Raw genomic sequence first — 16,339 nt, 5'->3', positions numbered from 1 at the left:
CGGTAAATTTACTGAACTGTATTCGAAGAAAACTTGTAACTTCCCCACAGATAAATAATATTTATAATAACCTCCCAACAGTAAAAAATATAATTACAACATTGACATTTAGCGTAACCTCCCAATAAATAAATTTCGTAACCTACCAATAATACAATGTGACTTATCTCTCAATAAAATTGTGGCTCACTTATAACCTTTCAACAATTTAAACTGGTAAATTTTGGACGTCAGCAGTGCTGCGTCATGGCCCTGAAAACTCATTCTGAAGAAATTGAAAATTCTTACCTCAATCAGGTTGCCGGATAACACGTATATATCTGCTCCTATAAGAAATTTTTCTGGCTCAGCTTAGTGCATTGCTGGCCGATAGATTTGTCATGTATAAAAAGAAAAAACTGATTTTTCTTTACAATAATCAGTATGACCATGGATTGGAGAAATTAGTAAAATCTTTAAATTGAGTTGAATGATTGTCAAATGTTAATTTTTATAAGAAAGATTATTATTAAGAGATTTCTTTTTAAAAGCATTTACATGGGACTTGATATAACAATAGTAGACATGCGCGAGGCTGCTTTTACCTTACACTACGAACCTCAGGCACCGCCATCGCTCCACATGACCGGCCCAGCCAACACGATACACCAGACTGCTCGCTACTACCACTACTCCTACTGCCACACAGTTCCTACTGCAGTCAACACTGCCCTCTGGTCTGAGATTCTCTTACAGCTTACATATCGCAAGCAGCGCGTGAGCAATCCATCGAAATTACATCTGCTCGAGTGCGCTAGCAACAAATTCCTTAATCATGGACCTCTTACAAACTGTAGCATCATTATTCTGCCACCATCGTATTCTCGCGTAGGGGCCCTAAGAATAAGCTAAGAGAGACAAGGGAGCCTACGGAAGCATATAGACAGTTGTTTTATCCTCAATCTGTTAATGGGATAGGACATAAAATCGATAATACTAATGTGATATGCCTGCCGCCATACTGTTCAGTGACTTAAGGGGTATTAACGCAGATGCAGATCGCCATATACGGCGTCCGCGTGATTTTGCTTTCTCGTCCTCGGAAACTACGTTACGTCAATAATGGTTCAAATGGCTCTGAGCACTATGGGACTTAACATCTGTGGTCATCAGTCCCCTTGAACTTAGAACTACTTAAACCTAACAAACCTAAGGACATCACACACATCCATGCCCGAGGCAGGATTCGAACCTGCGACCGTAGCGGTCGCGCGGTTCCGGACTGCGCGCCTAGAACCGCGAGACCACCGCGGCCGGCTCGTCAATAATGTATCTGGAGATTCGTTTCCCTCGACTTGGATAACTAACAATTCTCCAATGGGAATTTCTGACGACATTGGAATATCCGCCTCGAGCGGCATTCTTGCAGTACGGAATGTAAATGCATTTTTAAGACTCGAGGCGTATTTCTTTCTTTACTATCCTCTATATCGCTCCTTAAAGAAATAGTTTCAGGCTTCTTAGCAGCACAATAGAATCACAGCGCTGACCCGTTTCTCCGACAAAAAGCGTATGGGTGTTTGCAGAGAGCCCCGATGCGTCTTGTCGGGCGACTGTTTCCACCAATCATTAGCATATTTCACAACGCCCGCGCTGGAGGGCCTCCAAGAGCTAAACCTCGCCCTCCCCAGTGTGTCTGCTCTTGACGAATTCGCCGGCCAGCCAGCTTCATTTCGGAGCACCGCCACCCACTGTTCTGCTTTATGGCGTCTTTCAAATGCACGTTCCGGGATGGACCTTCTTTATTGTTCGTTTCTGCGAGTACGAAGCCGAAACAAGGCCCCGGGTGCACGCAGCTGCAGCACTACTGTTTGTTGTTTTGTCCGGGGCGCCAGAACGCGCTGGCCGAACTCCCAGTGCTGCTCGTTGGTTGGGAAATCAATCACTCGCCAGCCGACAGCGGAGCTAACTCGGCCCCGGTAATGACCACGCCGAGAAACACGGGCTCTGTGTCTCAGCCAGAGTGCTGCACTGATTCTGCTTCTCGCAGCACATTGCATCGCAGTCTAATAGTCGCGACATTCCGTTTCGTTTTTGTTAACCACAGCGGTAGCAGCGCCCCAAGCGGCCACCAAGCTACACTTCTGTATACGATATCGGATGAGGGCAAATACTAACGTCTATATTGATTTGTAACATAGTTTTTCCAATAGGGAGAATGAGTAGTGCCATAAAAATCGACAGTAACCAAACATTGACATCACACTTGTTCTTATTTGGTTTCCTAATTACCCTGGAAGATACGAAACGGTACGTTACATGACAGTTTATTTACGATTCTCTTGTAATATACAGGCATTTGCTGTATAATATCGTTTTCCTTTAGCAACAAAAAATTGCTATTAAACATCAGAACAAATTAGCGATAATAACTTTAACAGAGACAACGGCTATGCACTTAGCAACACCTGGAAGAGTGCACTGGATAAAGAAAAATCGCAGAGGAAAACTTCCCGCACTTTACCTCCTGATTCAAGGGATGGCGCTGCAAGCAACGCTGGATAGAAACTACATCTATGGAAGTAGAGGGTACCACTTCACTACGCGCGATATCGCTGTTGCTGTGACGTATTCCAGCCAATCAGAAGCCGTCCTTTATATATAAAAGTGGGAGCCTCGCTAGTTTACGACTGTTTTCCCCCTCATCTGTCCAGTTCTCCCCCCCCCCCTCCCACCAATCCGCCCTTGGCTATGGTGTGTCATCTTTGTGCCGACATTTTAGTGCAGTGTTTGCAGTGAGTGTTCAGTGTTGTGTGTCTTTTCCGAAGTGTTGCGAACGGACATCATACTGTCACTGAGTGTGATTTTTATATCTCTTGCGAACAGAAACCAGACTGTCGCCATGTTTTTTAATTGTCTGTCTGCTATGTTACCTGTCTGCTTCCTGTGTATTTTATTAGCGTTTCCGACCCTATGTTTTATGTTTTAACTTTCCACAATTATCCGCCGTTTTACAATTTAAGTCACCGTTCTATCGCCTGCTTTTATTGTTTCTTTTCTTCTTCTTACGTTTTAAAAAATCTGTAGGCTGCAGAGCAGCGTACTAAGCTGCTTCAATAAAGGAAAAAAAATAGTTTACGACAGTCAGGACAGTCAGTTTTAGCCCTGACGACGACCATGGAGGTAGTGGTCGAAAGCTTGGAGTTTTATCCTGAATTGACGCGGCATGTACACCGAGGGATTTTTATTCAAGAAATATGTCGCGAAGGACTTCGTAGCCATCAGAACATCTGACCCTTTGCAGAAAGACGTTGTATATCCAGCCAACAAAGCAAAGTTTTGGTCGCTACACTTTTAGCCAAGTCAGTGAATGTGGAACGTAGGAAACGCATATGGAATGCAACACCTGCATTATTTGATATATCAAATAAGCCATCGCAGCTGTAGCTTAAGGGAAAGTCACACAGATGTGACAATAAATAGTCAAAAGCAATAAAATTGTTTCCCAACGCAGAAGAAACCAGTTCCACAGTTGTAGCTAAATCTAAGCCACAAAAGGCAATATTCTACAACACATTCGCTTTTGAAGCAAAAGTAATTACATTTACAAAAATATTCGTGTGTTAGAAAGTCGAGTGAAGTGTAAGAATTGGCGAATCGTTAGACTCCATAACATTTTTTTAAGTGTCAGGGAAAGTGCCTACGATAAGAACAACAGACAACAACAGAAATACATGCCTATCATCCATGAAATATGTGTTTATATTTTCTTGCCTCAGCGGTATAAGCTGCAAATATACACATATTCGGAAATATTTCTTCATGAGTAAGTTGCAGATTACGTCATGGAGTCAGTCTGATTCGGATGTTTTTACACGTACTTCACGATAGTTCATGTCCTTTGCTAATTTACTAATGAAAGGAACGCAAAAATATAACAATAAGAAGAAAATAATGAAAAACATACATTATCTTTACGAGGCATGTGACTGTATGCTTTCTCGCCGCTTGGAGCGCTAGAGTCGCTCTAGCAAATAGTAACAGCTTTCGCACCAGTGTGTGTCGTGACTGTATGTATTACGTAGTAATTTCATGTCAGATGCTTACATACTAATTAATCTAGCTTACACTAACTCACGCTAAGGGCAACACACACGCCCATGCCCTGGGGGGGACTCGAACCTCCGACGGGGGCAGCCGCGCGAACCGTGGCAAGGCGCCCCCAGACCGCGCGGCTATCCCGCACGGCAACACAACTGGTTTCGAGGGCCTAAAGCCACATCATCAGGTGCAAGCTACATCCTAAACGCAAGTACAGTGTCACCACATTTTGCGGATATTGTCTGAATAGTAAATTTTGACTAGGACCGCTGGGTATGCCAATGATCTTTTAACGTTGTGTTTGTCTTAGACACTCATTTATTAATTTTAATATCCACATAATGTGGTGACATTGTACTTTAGTTTTTACCATGATGCGGGTTTAGACCGCGAAACCGGTTGTTTTAATAAACAATGGTTTTATCGACTGTTAGCGAAATTCTTCCTTAAGTCAACTGACATACGTAAACGTGGCAAGACAAAGGGAAAAAGTCGAAATTTACGTTGGTAGAGTACCGTGTAGCAAGTTTGTACTATCACCGTGTTCGTAATATTCTTACGTTTACAATAACTGCACAAATATTCAGGGTGATTCAGCTAAGAAGTTCACCACAAATACTTCCATCACCGCTTAAGATATCGTAAACACAAATAGTTCTGGAACCGTGTAAGTTATCGCAATTCTGTTTTCGCCCAAGTAAATTTTTAGAAAGTCTTTACAACATCACGTATAATCTTTTGTCATGGCTATATTAATTCGTTTTTTCAAATATAACCACAGACGTCCGGAATGAGAGGGGGGCAAGACGGAGCAGATTTTTTATTTATTATAGAATTCTCATACAGTACTAGATTCCACTGATGACGGGCATTGCATGGGTGATCGAAGTGGGACAGTACTATGGCTTTTCTAATCTGATCACTTCATTCATTTAAAAAATGGCAATTTTAGATTCTTGTTTCGCTCCCACCCTGGCTAACTATCTGCAGACATCCTTGAATGCTTCTAGAATGAAATTTTCACTCTACAGTGGAATGTGCGCTGATATGAAACTTCCTGGCAGATTAAAACTGTGTGCCGGACCGAGACACGAACTCGGGATCTTTACTTTTCTCGGGCACGTGCTCTACCAACTGAGCTACCCAAGCACGACTCACGCCCCGTCCTCACAATTTTACTTTCGCCAGTACCTCGTCTCCTACCTTCCAAACTTCACAGAAGCTCACCCCTGAATGCATCTACAGTAAATTCGGCTGCTGCGATATGTTTCAAAGGGGCGAATTCTACCCTAAATCAATCTCCAAAACTCGAGTAATAGTTTCAGAGAAGTTTAGAAAGTAGGATTTTATCTGTTGTGAAAATCAAACCCAGTGCTGTCTTTTATGGAATTATTTGTCACATCAGGTAAAGAGAAAACTTGTTTTACACAGCCACAACAACGTGAGAAAAGGACACGGAGGAGACGTCATTTTATTGTCTGTTTAATTTACGCCCGTTGAGCTCTGTTGTTATTTATAAACTGACAGAAATTTGACTTTATCCTCCAGTTTTTACGGAGAATACTGGAGGAACGTGAAGAGAACAGTGATTTGAACACACAGATTTGTCTAGAGGGACCGTGTCCGACAATAATGATGGATCAGTGACTGTGCAATAGCTTGCTAATAGTAGGGCACTGGAATACTACGCAGGGGATAGGGTCTCGTAGCCATGGAGCATTCGTGACCCATTTTGACACAATCCTGCTTAGTAATACGTTAAGGAATCCGAACGGGCAGCTGCATTCACCGTCACAGCATGACGTATTTCTCCTCCTATATACAGTGGTGGAAATATTTATAGCATCACCTCTTACAATTAACAATTTTTGTTACAATCATTGAATAACTGAGTTAAATTTGCCCGATTTCTCTTAATTTCTATCACAAAAGGTTGTACACAATAATTTATGTCAATTTGTTTTATTCTTAATTTTTGTTTCTATAAAAATTGATTGTTTTATTGTAATTTAACACTTTCTTGAAAAATGAGTGTAAGTGGATACGTCAGCTGTTCTGTTTGCTATTCTGAAATATGAATTACTAATGTTGAAAGAAACACTACATATAAATGTTGTAACGTAACAGCCGCGCGGGATTAACCGAGCGGTCTCAGGCGCTGCAGTCATGGACTGTGCGGCTGGTCCCGGCGGAGGTTCGAGTCCTCCCTCGGGCATGGGTGTGTGTGTTTGTCCTTAGGATAATTTAGGTTACGTAGTGTGTCAGCTTATGGACTGATGTCCTTAGCAGTTAAGTCCCATAAGATTTAACACTCATTTGAGCATTTTTTTGTAACATAACACTGATGGATTTTAGTGTTTGTATTGCCTCATATGAACACACTGTTGTATCTAATACTTTGCTGCTCCACCACACACCTTAATCACCAGTTGGCATCGTGAAGGCATTGAAAGAATTAACTTTTTAATGTACTCCTCACTCAGTTCATGAAACCACACACGCAAAAGGCTCTCCAACAGCTCCCGTTTATTCCGTGGCTTCTTTTTGTGATAGCATTTACCATAACCTTCCAACAGTTCTCAGTAGAATTGAGTTCAGGGTTGTTTCTAGGCCACCCTAATACTCGAACCCCATTTTGTACAAGGAAAGATTTTATGTGAAATGTAGAAGTATGTGATAATTAACCAAGAAAGTAATCTGCTTAGTGTTTGGTACAAATGTTAGTCATAGGACTCACCTTCAAAGTTCTATGGCACGGGGCGGAGTCATCCTGAAAAATGCAGTTGAAAACATCTCCAAACTGGTCTCTAATGGTTGGCATAACCTTCTTTTCAAAGATGCTTATGTAGGCATCTGCGTTGACAGTGCCATTGATGAAGTCCTGACGACCTCCTTCGTGACTGGAAATGCACCCCAAGACCATCTGTCGTTGTGGGTATCTGACTGTATGTGTTATGTATGATGGCAAAAATTCTTCACCTTTTCTTCGACGGACGAACACTTTTCCATCTGAGCCATGCAGATTAAATTTGGACTCGTCTGAAAAGATTAACTTTGTTCCACATCTCTGGTGTCCAAGTCGCACGTGCCTTTGCCCATTTTAGTCGCTCTTGGCAACATCTTAGTCAATAAAGGCTTCTTTCTACGACAATGGGCTGAGAGTCCAGCCTCCAGTAGTCTATTTCTTACAGTTCTACTGGTTAATGAGATGTCTCACATTTCTTCCCAGTCTCGCTTTACGAGGTGCATTCAAGTTCTAAGGCCTCCGATTTTTTTCTAATTAACTACTCACCCGAAATCGATGAAACTGGCGTTACTTCTCGACGTAATCGCCATGCAGACGTACACATTTTTCACAACGCTGACGCCATGATTCCATGGCAGCGGCGAAGGCTCCTTTAGGAGTCGGTTTGACCACTGGAAAATAGCTGAGGCAATAACAGCACGGCTGGTGAATGTGCGGCCACGGAGAGTGTCTCTCATTGTTGGAAAAAGCCAAAAGTCACTAGGAGCCAGGTCAGGTGAGTAGGGAGCATGAGGAATCATTTCAAAGTTGTTATCACGAAGAAACTGTTGCGTAACGTTAGCTCGATGTGCGGGTGCGTTGTCTTGGTGAAACAGCACATGCGCAGCCCTTCCCGGACGTTTTTGTTGCAGTGCAGGAAGGAATTTGTTCTTCAAAACATTTTCGTAGGATGCACCTGTTACCTTAGTGCCCTTTGGAACGCAGCACTGGCGGTTACCCGAAATTTTTTTGGTGGCACTGAATCTGTGTGCTTCCATTGAGCTGACTGGCGCTTTGTTTCTGGATTGAAAAATGGCATCCACGTTTCATCCATTGTCACAACCGACGAAAAGAAAGTCCCATTCATGCTGTCGTTGCGCGTCAACATTGCTTGGCAACATGCCACACGGGCAGCCGTGTGGTCGTCCGTCAGCATTCGTGGCACCCACCTGGATGACACTTTTCGCATTTTCAGGTCGTCATGCAGGATTGTGTGCACAGAACCCACAGAAATGCCAACTCTGGAGGCGATCTGTTCAACAGTCATCGGCGATCCCCCAAAACAATTCTCTCCACTTTCTCGATCATGTCGTCAGACCGGCTTGTGCGAGCCCGAGGTTGTTTCGGTTTGTTGTCACACGATGTTCTGCCTTCATTAAACTGTCGCACCCATGAACGCACTTTCGACACATCCATAACTCCATCACCACATGTCTCCTTCAACTGTCGATGAATTTCAATTGGTTTCACACCACGCAAATTCAGAAAACTAATGATTGCACGCTGTTCAAGTAAGGAAAACGTCGCCATTTTAAGTATTTAAAACAGTTCTCATTCTCGCCGCTGGCGGTAAAATTCCATGTGCCATACGGTGCTGCCATCTCTGGGACGTATTGACAATGAACGCGGCCTCATTTTAAAACAATGCGCATGTTTCTATCTCTTTCCAGTCCGGAGAAAAAAAATCGGAGGCCTTAGAACTTGAATGCACCTCGTAGTTCAGTTGATGACAAAATGGCTCAAATGGCTCTGAGCACTATGGGACTCAACATCTTAGGTCATAAGTCCCCTAGAACTTAGAACTACTTAAACCTAACTAACCTAAGGACATCACACACACCCATGCCCGAGGCAGGATTCGAACCTGCGACCGTAGCAGTCCCGCGGTTCCGGACTGCAGCGCCAGAACCGCTAGACCACCGCGGCCGGCAGTTGATGACAGGCAACGATCGTTGAGATAAAGCCTTTTCAATACCCTGCCCTGTTTGGCAGTAGAATCCCTTTTCCAACCTCTTCCTTTCTCACGATCAACATTTCGTTTTTTCCAGTATTTTTTCAGTAACCTCGAAATCGTGGACTGATTAAATCCCGTCTTAGAGGCTATCTGTCTGGTGCTGAGACCAACACACGAATAAACATGTATAGCAACCTTCTTTTCTGGCGTTGATTCAACTGAAGTGCCCATTTTCTCACTGCAAAGTCTCAACTCATAATGACAGTATAAACGCTGGTTTCATTGTAATACCTAACAACAACAACAAACAGTTGTGGATTGTTGGAAAACATGCGTGACGAAGTCAGATTATTAAGGCAAGAATATGTCAACAAAGCTTAGCAACAATGGGACTGGTATAAGCCGGTCCTAGTGGCCAAGCGGTTCTAGGCGCTACAGTCCGGAACCGCGCGACCGCTACGGTCGCAGGTTCGAGTCCTGCCTCGGGCATGGATGTGTGTGATGTCCTTAGGTTAGTTAGGTTTAAGTAGTTCTAAGTTCTAGGAGACTTATGACCTCAGCAGTTGAGTCCCATAGTGCTCAGAGCCATTTGAACCATTTGACTGGTATAACCTGAAGCAAACTGGTGCAAAAGACAAAAAGACGAGAGTAATTCATGGTGATGCAACAAATATTTCCATCACAGTAATTTTGTTCCTCCATGCCGATTAGAACTCGGTAACAAGGAACACTTGTTAAATGTTGAAAATTGCTGGCATGTTGGAATCAGGCCCATCACTTATTAGCAGGCATAGATGTTTTCTTGCAGAAATAACTGTGGCTGAGATAAACGTACAGAAAAAGGGAAGGGAGTACAAGGACGGAGCTTTCTACAAACTAGCACAATAAGTAGCCTGGCACATGCGAGAAAAAACACTGTTCAAAATGGTTCAAATGGCTCTGAGCGCTTTGGGGCTTAACATCTATGGTCATCAGTCCCCTAGAACTTAGAATTACTTAAACCTAACTAACCTAAGGACATCACACAACACCCAGCCATCACGAGGCAGGGAAAATCCCTGACCCCGCCGGGAATCGAACCCGGGAACCCGGGCGCGGGAAACGAGAAAAAATACTGTTGTACGTTTCAATAAACTACGAGGATGAAACACAAAATATAGTAATGTTTACTGTACAAAACAGGTACTGCGTTCTAGGAATCCACGGGAATTGCTCAACAGAAAAATAATCACAAATTTAGGGTCTGTCCCTACCGCAGGCAAGGTATTTAGATCAACAGTCATCGTTCCTGAGCATAGCCTATCTCTGACATGAGGAACACTTGAACAAACTGAAATTCTATTTCACAAAGGCAGAATTGTTAAAGGACATCTAAATACCATGAGATGCATTTAATATCTTTAATCGTCGTTAAAATTGTAAGCGCAGCTCGTGGCGTTTAGATTTCGTTCAAGAAATATTTACAAGCTGCAGAGCACGAAGCGTTCAGTTTTCTCGAAGGCCGAAGTATTTATAATGGTTGAGAAGAGAAGGGTAGGCCTAACGAAGATGAGAATTCACGTGGAGGCTAAAGCCGTCGGAACAAGGGTTGAGTATTCTAACGTTGACGTGGCGCTCTGCAAGTTTTGTGACATCACTTTCTAACACGTCATGTTGAATAGGCATTTTGTCACGTGAAACACAAAATAGGTTATGAGACATTTCGGCGACGTGTCACGTAAGGTAGAACCAAATAAGAAGCAAGAACGCTCCTTACGTCACAGTCGGCAAGCTTGAGGCCCGCAGAAAGCAAGACGCTATATCGCATTTGCCGTGTTCAATAGTAGCGTTTTTTTTTTTTTTTGTTAAAACTTGTACCCCATGAATATATGCTTCTTCTAAGCACCAGCAGATCAAATGTCTCAAGAAGGAATCGCTACTGGTACAATTTCTTGTAACAAAGCGATGGGTAATATCATATTGGCGCTTAAAGAATTTTCATATTTCAATATTATCGCGTTACAGCTCTCGAGTTAAGAGAGCAGGCAGCTTTAAGGTAACAGAAAATTGAAGATTCGTGAGAAACGTGTCTCTTTTAAGGATTTGCTATAATTAAATGTAAATTAATAACATTTCAACGAGTAAAGCCTACAGAAGACTATAACACTAAATTCAAAGTCGTTTCTCACGAAGTGGAGTGCCCGCCCGGTTAGCCGAGCGGTCTAATGCACGGCTTTCCGGAGTGGGAAGGAGCGCCTGGTCCCCGGCACGAATCCGCCCGGCGGACTTGTGTCGAGGTCCGGTGAGCCGGCCAGTCTGTGGATGGTTTTTAGGCGGTTTTTCATCTGCCTCGGCGAATGCGGACTGGTTCCCCTTATTCCGCTTCAGCTACACTCTGTCGGCGATTGCTGTGCAAACAAGTTCTCCACGTACGCATACATCACCATTACTCTACCATGCAAACGTAGGGGTTACACTCGTCTGGTGTGAGTCGTTCCCTGAGGGGGGGGGGGGGGGGGGGAGTTCCAGGGGGGTCCACCGGGGGCCGAACCGCACAATAACCGCGGGTTCGGTGTGGGGCGGCGGAGGGGTAAAGTGGACTGCAGCAGTCGTGGGGTTGTGGACCACTGCGGCTGCCGTGGGGACGGAGCCTCTCCGCCGTTTCTTGGTCCCCAGTTAACATACAACATACAGCCTGGAGTAGTGGATAGAGGCAAAACCTTACATAACAGAGTTTAGATCGGCAGAGGATTCGAGTATTGCCGTATTTAAGTTTTTTTGCTTTCACCTTCACATCTTCTAAAAGGCTGTGGGACGTACATACGAAATTAGTAGGACTAATTTCTGGAAATCTTGATGTTACGTAAATATAAGCACGTTCTCTAACAAGAGTAAGTTTTTTCGATTTGGTGAACTTTCATAAGCTGATGTCCTTACTGACTTAACAAGTGTCTTTCCATTTTGTCTTATTACATATTCGCAAACATCGAAGTTATTTATGTATACCACAGATAGAAAAACATGACTAGCATATAGACAAGGAAAGAAACGTGTGTTTTAATAGAGCTGACGTAGGAATTTTAAACACATCCATTTGCACGAACAAACTATATTGTTTGTGAGCCAAATGAAGCCGACAACTGCCGCTGCAGGGCGCTGAGAGCAAAAATTCACGTTAACCAGATCGTGCCGTGTGCTGATGGCGCTGTGCCTCGTGACGTTGGATATCCCATCCGCGTGCACGTCAGCGTTAGCTGCTTTGTCCCCCCATGTGTCGACGAATTACGTTGTTTACGTGGCCTGGCCAAAAGGTTTGGAGTGTAAGTGGCAGCTCGATAGCATGTCATGTTTTAACGGCTGCGGCGGAGGTGAACTACTAATAAAATCGCGAAGTGGTTGTCAAAATTAATTATTCGGAAACTATGGATTAAGGTGACCACACCGTGGTTCAGGTCGAAAAAAATCGATTTTTCGGTTTTCATCATATTTCAATAGATTAAGGTTTTATTTGAGAACTCTGAAAAGGATTATGCTGAAAAATTTTTTTGAGCATTTAAAGAGCATTTTCCTACCACGTGTGTTTATGTGCCACACCCACTTTTCTGTCACCCACTTTTCTGCATATATTTTAGATCTTTATATCCCCTACGTTGCACGTTAGGGATTTTTTTTTAATCCCGAGTGTGTTGCCTATCCTTGGAATGCAACGGTCGGTATTCTTTTGTTTCTGCTGTTTGTAAACAACACGCTTTCAAATACGCGGTTAGATTTGTTCAAGTGTAATTGCGAGTAGTTGTTATACTTACTTTTGCAGTGCTTTTTTACGTGTGTTTTGTTTTGTTTATTCAAGATGACGAAACGTAAAAGCATTTTCAAGATCTTCCCGCGCCCGGGTTCCCGGGTTCGATTCCCGGCGGGGTCAGGGGTTTTCTCTGCCTCGTGATGACTGGGTGTTGTGTGATGTCCTTAGGTTAGTTAGATTTAAGTAGTTCTAAGTTCTAGGGGACTGATGACCATAGATGTTAAGTCCCATAGTGCTCAGAGCCATTTGAACCATTTGAGCATTTTCAAGAAACGACAATTTAGAGGAAACAAGTTTAGAAAGCTTTTTGTACAAGAGGTTATGTCACCTGGCAACGATGTTTCTGATTGTAATTCTTCAACAAGTGAATCATCAAAGAAGCTCTCACCATTTCAAGAGAGTTACAACGAATTTACTCTAAGTGACAAGGGGTTCAGTAACATTACTGTAAATATGAGAATATTATCAGATGTAATTTCTAAATTTGTCCAATGTAGACAGTGTGGTGAGTCACAGAGTGTGAAAATTTGTGAGAGTACCAGTGGGAGAAAAGGCCTAACAATTTCTTTGGATTTAATTTGCACTAAATGCTCAGCTGTGATTTCATTTATGAGTACTTCAAAACCAGATGTAAGTGGCCCTTATGAAATCAATACTAGAATAGTTTATGCCTTACGATCCATTGGCAAGGACATGACTGCAGGGAGAACATTTTGTTCAGTGATGAACTTACATCAATCGCCAAATAAATTTGCAAAACTGACTGCAATATTAGAGAAACCTGTATGTGAGGTCAGTGAGGAATGCATGACACTGGCTGCTAGGGAAGCAGTGGAAGAAAATGATGGATGTTCGGATATTGCAGTTGCACTTGATGGAAGTTGGCAGAAAAGAGGACATACTTCTCTGAACGGAGTAGTGACTGCCACGAGTGTAGACACTGGTAAAGTGTTAGATGTGGAGATAATGTCTAAATATTGCAAATGTTGTAAAGTCAATGAACGTAAAGAACACAACTGTGTTGCTAATTTTAGAGGAACGAGTGGTGGTATACAAGTTCATGGAGTACAACAAATATTTCATCGCTCCCTAGAAGCAAGAGGTGTACGGTACACCAAATATTTGGGCGATGGTGACAGTAAGGCATACAACAATGTGGTGAACTGTAAGCTATATGGAGATGCCATTATTAGCAAAATAGAATGTGTAGTCCATGTTCAAAAACGTTTGGGAACAAGGCTAAGAAAAGTAACTGTCGATATGAGAGGAAAAATATTAGAAGATGGAAAATTGTTGACTGGACAGGGTCGGTTAACTAAAACAGAAATAGAAAACTTTCAGGTATACTATGGAGAGGCAATTAGGAGAAATAAAGAAAATCTAAAGGCAATGAAGAGAGATGTTTGAGCCATATTCTTCCATAAGTCCTCTATTGATGATAAGCCATGTCATGATTGTGTCCATAAGGAGAAAATTCGTGGTGCAAATGCAATAGGGCTCAGGCAACTGGAGGATCTTATTCTCACCAGCATTCTCTTCCTGCTTCTGATATTACAGCAATTAAACCTATTTTCAGAAACTTGGCTCATCCTGACCTTCTAAGGAAATGTCTGCATGGGCAGACACAGAACCCAAATGAATGTTTCAGCAGCATTATTTGGAACCTCCTTCCTAAAACTGTATTTGTAGGCATGCATACAATGAAATTAGAAGTTCATGATGCTGTTATTACATTCATTCAATTGTGGTAATATTGGAAAGTGTTGGTGAAAGTTAATCCTGGTGAAAATATGATCACTGGGCTGCAACATTGCGATAAAATGAGGATAGCCGATACAGACAGGTCTTCATGTAATATTGCCAAGAAAGCAAGACAAACATCCAGGAAGGTGAAAAAGAAGCTGGAAGACCTGCTAGAGGCCAAAGAAGGGCCATCATATGCAGCAGGACAGTTTTAATTAACTGTAAGCAACAAATTTCAAAAGTTTTTTTCTTTAAAGTAAATTTCCCGCAAACTAAAATTTTCAGTACATATGCCCCATTATATCAGAAACTATCATAGATAAATGAATGAAATTTTCAGAGACTCTGCATAACATAAAAAGCCACCTCTGGTACTACATTAATTAATATTCCCCCATTAGGAAGTTCACAAAAAAATATTTTCTGCAGGAGAAACTTAGTATTTTTTGAGAATAAATTTAGAAAAGTGTTTCTTAAATACTATAAAAGGGATAAAGTACATTTTAGTCCAGTTGACTCTATTAGCATCATGTAACATAAACTAAAAATATTAAGGTCCTGCATCAAATAGTTTTTTTCAGAAATGGGTCAAACACTTGCCTAAATTAACATGGGTTAGATAGGCAGAGTATGGTCCCCTTAATGCGCAGAGGAATGCGTAACTTCAGTCTGCTAGCCAGCACTTGATAAACAAGCTCATTTGTCTGTATCAGAAAATAGACCAAGATGGAGTCCCAGGCTAACGACTGTTGTATTAACAGTCGTATCTCCTTTGTCCTAATTAGTAAGACTTGTCTCTACCAAGAAGTAACGCCAACGAAGTGCAGGCAGAGAGTGAGAGTGAAGCGCTCTTGCAGATTTATTATCTCTGTTTTTAAAAAAACAGAAGATAATCCAAGTATATGCGCTAACATCTGCTAGCGCCGGCTCCTCCAGCCACCGTACCGACGAGGGATCACTGTAATTGCATCCGGTTGGCGCCTACTGTGAACGAGGCACGGAAGCTTCAACAACTGCTACACCTGGGGACGTTGCTAACAGTTCTCCTTGCACATTTCAAAGAAATTAAATATCTAAACTTCGGTCATAAAGTTTCTATCCTGTCGTCCAGCTTCAAGTACTTCTTCTTCCTCTTCTTACCTTCAAGATACACTTCCAATTTCATGTACATGTAGTTTGTAAGCTCTGCTTCCTTTTTCAAGCACTCCACCAAATAGTTGATTCTAGGGTGAGGGTTTCCAATAATACTATTTATTTTGTTGTGCCACCCTTCAACAGCATTCGTCGTTCGGTGCCTTTTTCCGTAACAGTCCCACATTTCTATTGCGATATCCTCATTCTCTAGCCAGTTATCCACAAAGTAGTCAAAAAATTGAGAGAACCTTCCGTTATCAGGAGCTTCTGCATGAATCTCAATCCATCACGCCTAAACACTTATATTCCACGTATTTAAGACAATACTAAAGTTTTAACGTAAAATTTTGTAAATTTTTGCTAAATATGTACCAGCAATTGACTCTGACAAATATGTAAACTCTTTGCTTTGTGCAGTATCTGTGTAATTCTTCATTGGGAAATAACTTGGCAGGAAGTTGTGGTGAATGGTAATGAAATCATTGTGTGAGGCTGCAGAAAGCAGACGTATTGCTCGAATTGTTAGTTCATATTGTCTTTACAATTTGCGAAAAGTTTCAGAATACAAACGTTTAAAAATTCAGATGCGTTACTTCATTTTGCAATTTGAGAATTACCCAATTTTCATAATCCTTTCATCATGTAATTTTCTACGTGCTAGATCAGCCTGCAGAGGTTATCGTGCCTCTCTGATCGACGAAACGAAGTTAACAACAACAGAGTCATCTAAATAAAAACTGCATATCTCATTATGTTGTTGCACCCTTCGATGCAACTAATTTGAAAATAATGGCTAACGTCCGGTCTAAGGACAGGGCACCGAATACGCAGCATTAAAGAGGAACGATACACTTCGTAGCAT

The sequence above is a fragment of the Schistocerca cancellata genome, chromosome 6 (assembly GCF_023864275.1).
Source record: "Schistocerca cancellata isolate TAMUIC-IGC-003103 chromosome 6, iqSchCanc2.1, whole genome shotgun sequence".
NCBI classification, from domain to species: domain Eukaryota; kingdom Metazoa; phylum Arthropoda; class Insecta; order Orthoptera; family Acrididae; genus Schistocerca; species Schistocerca cancellata.
Note: the sequence above shows the minus strand (reverse complement) of the source record.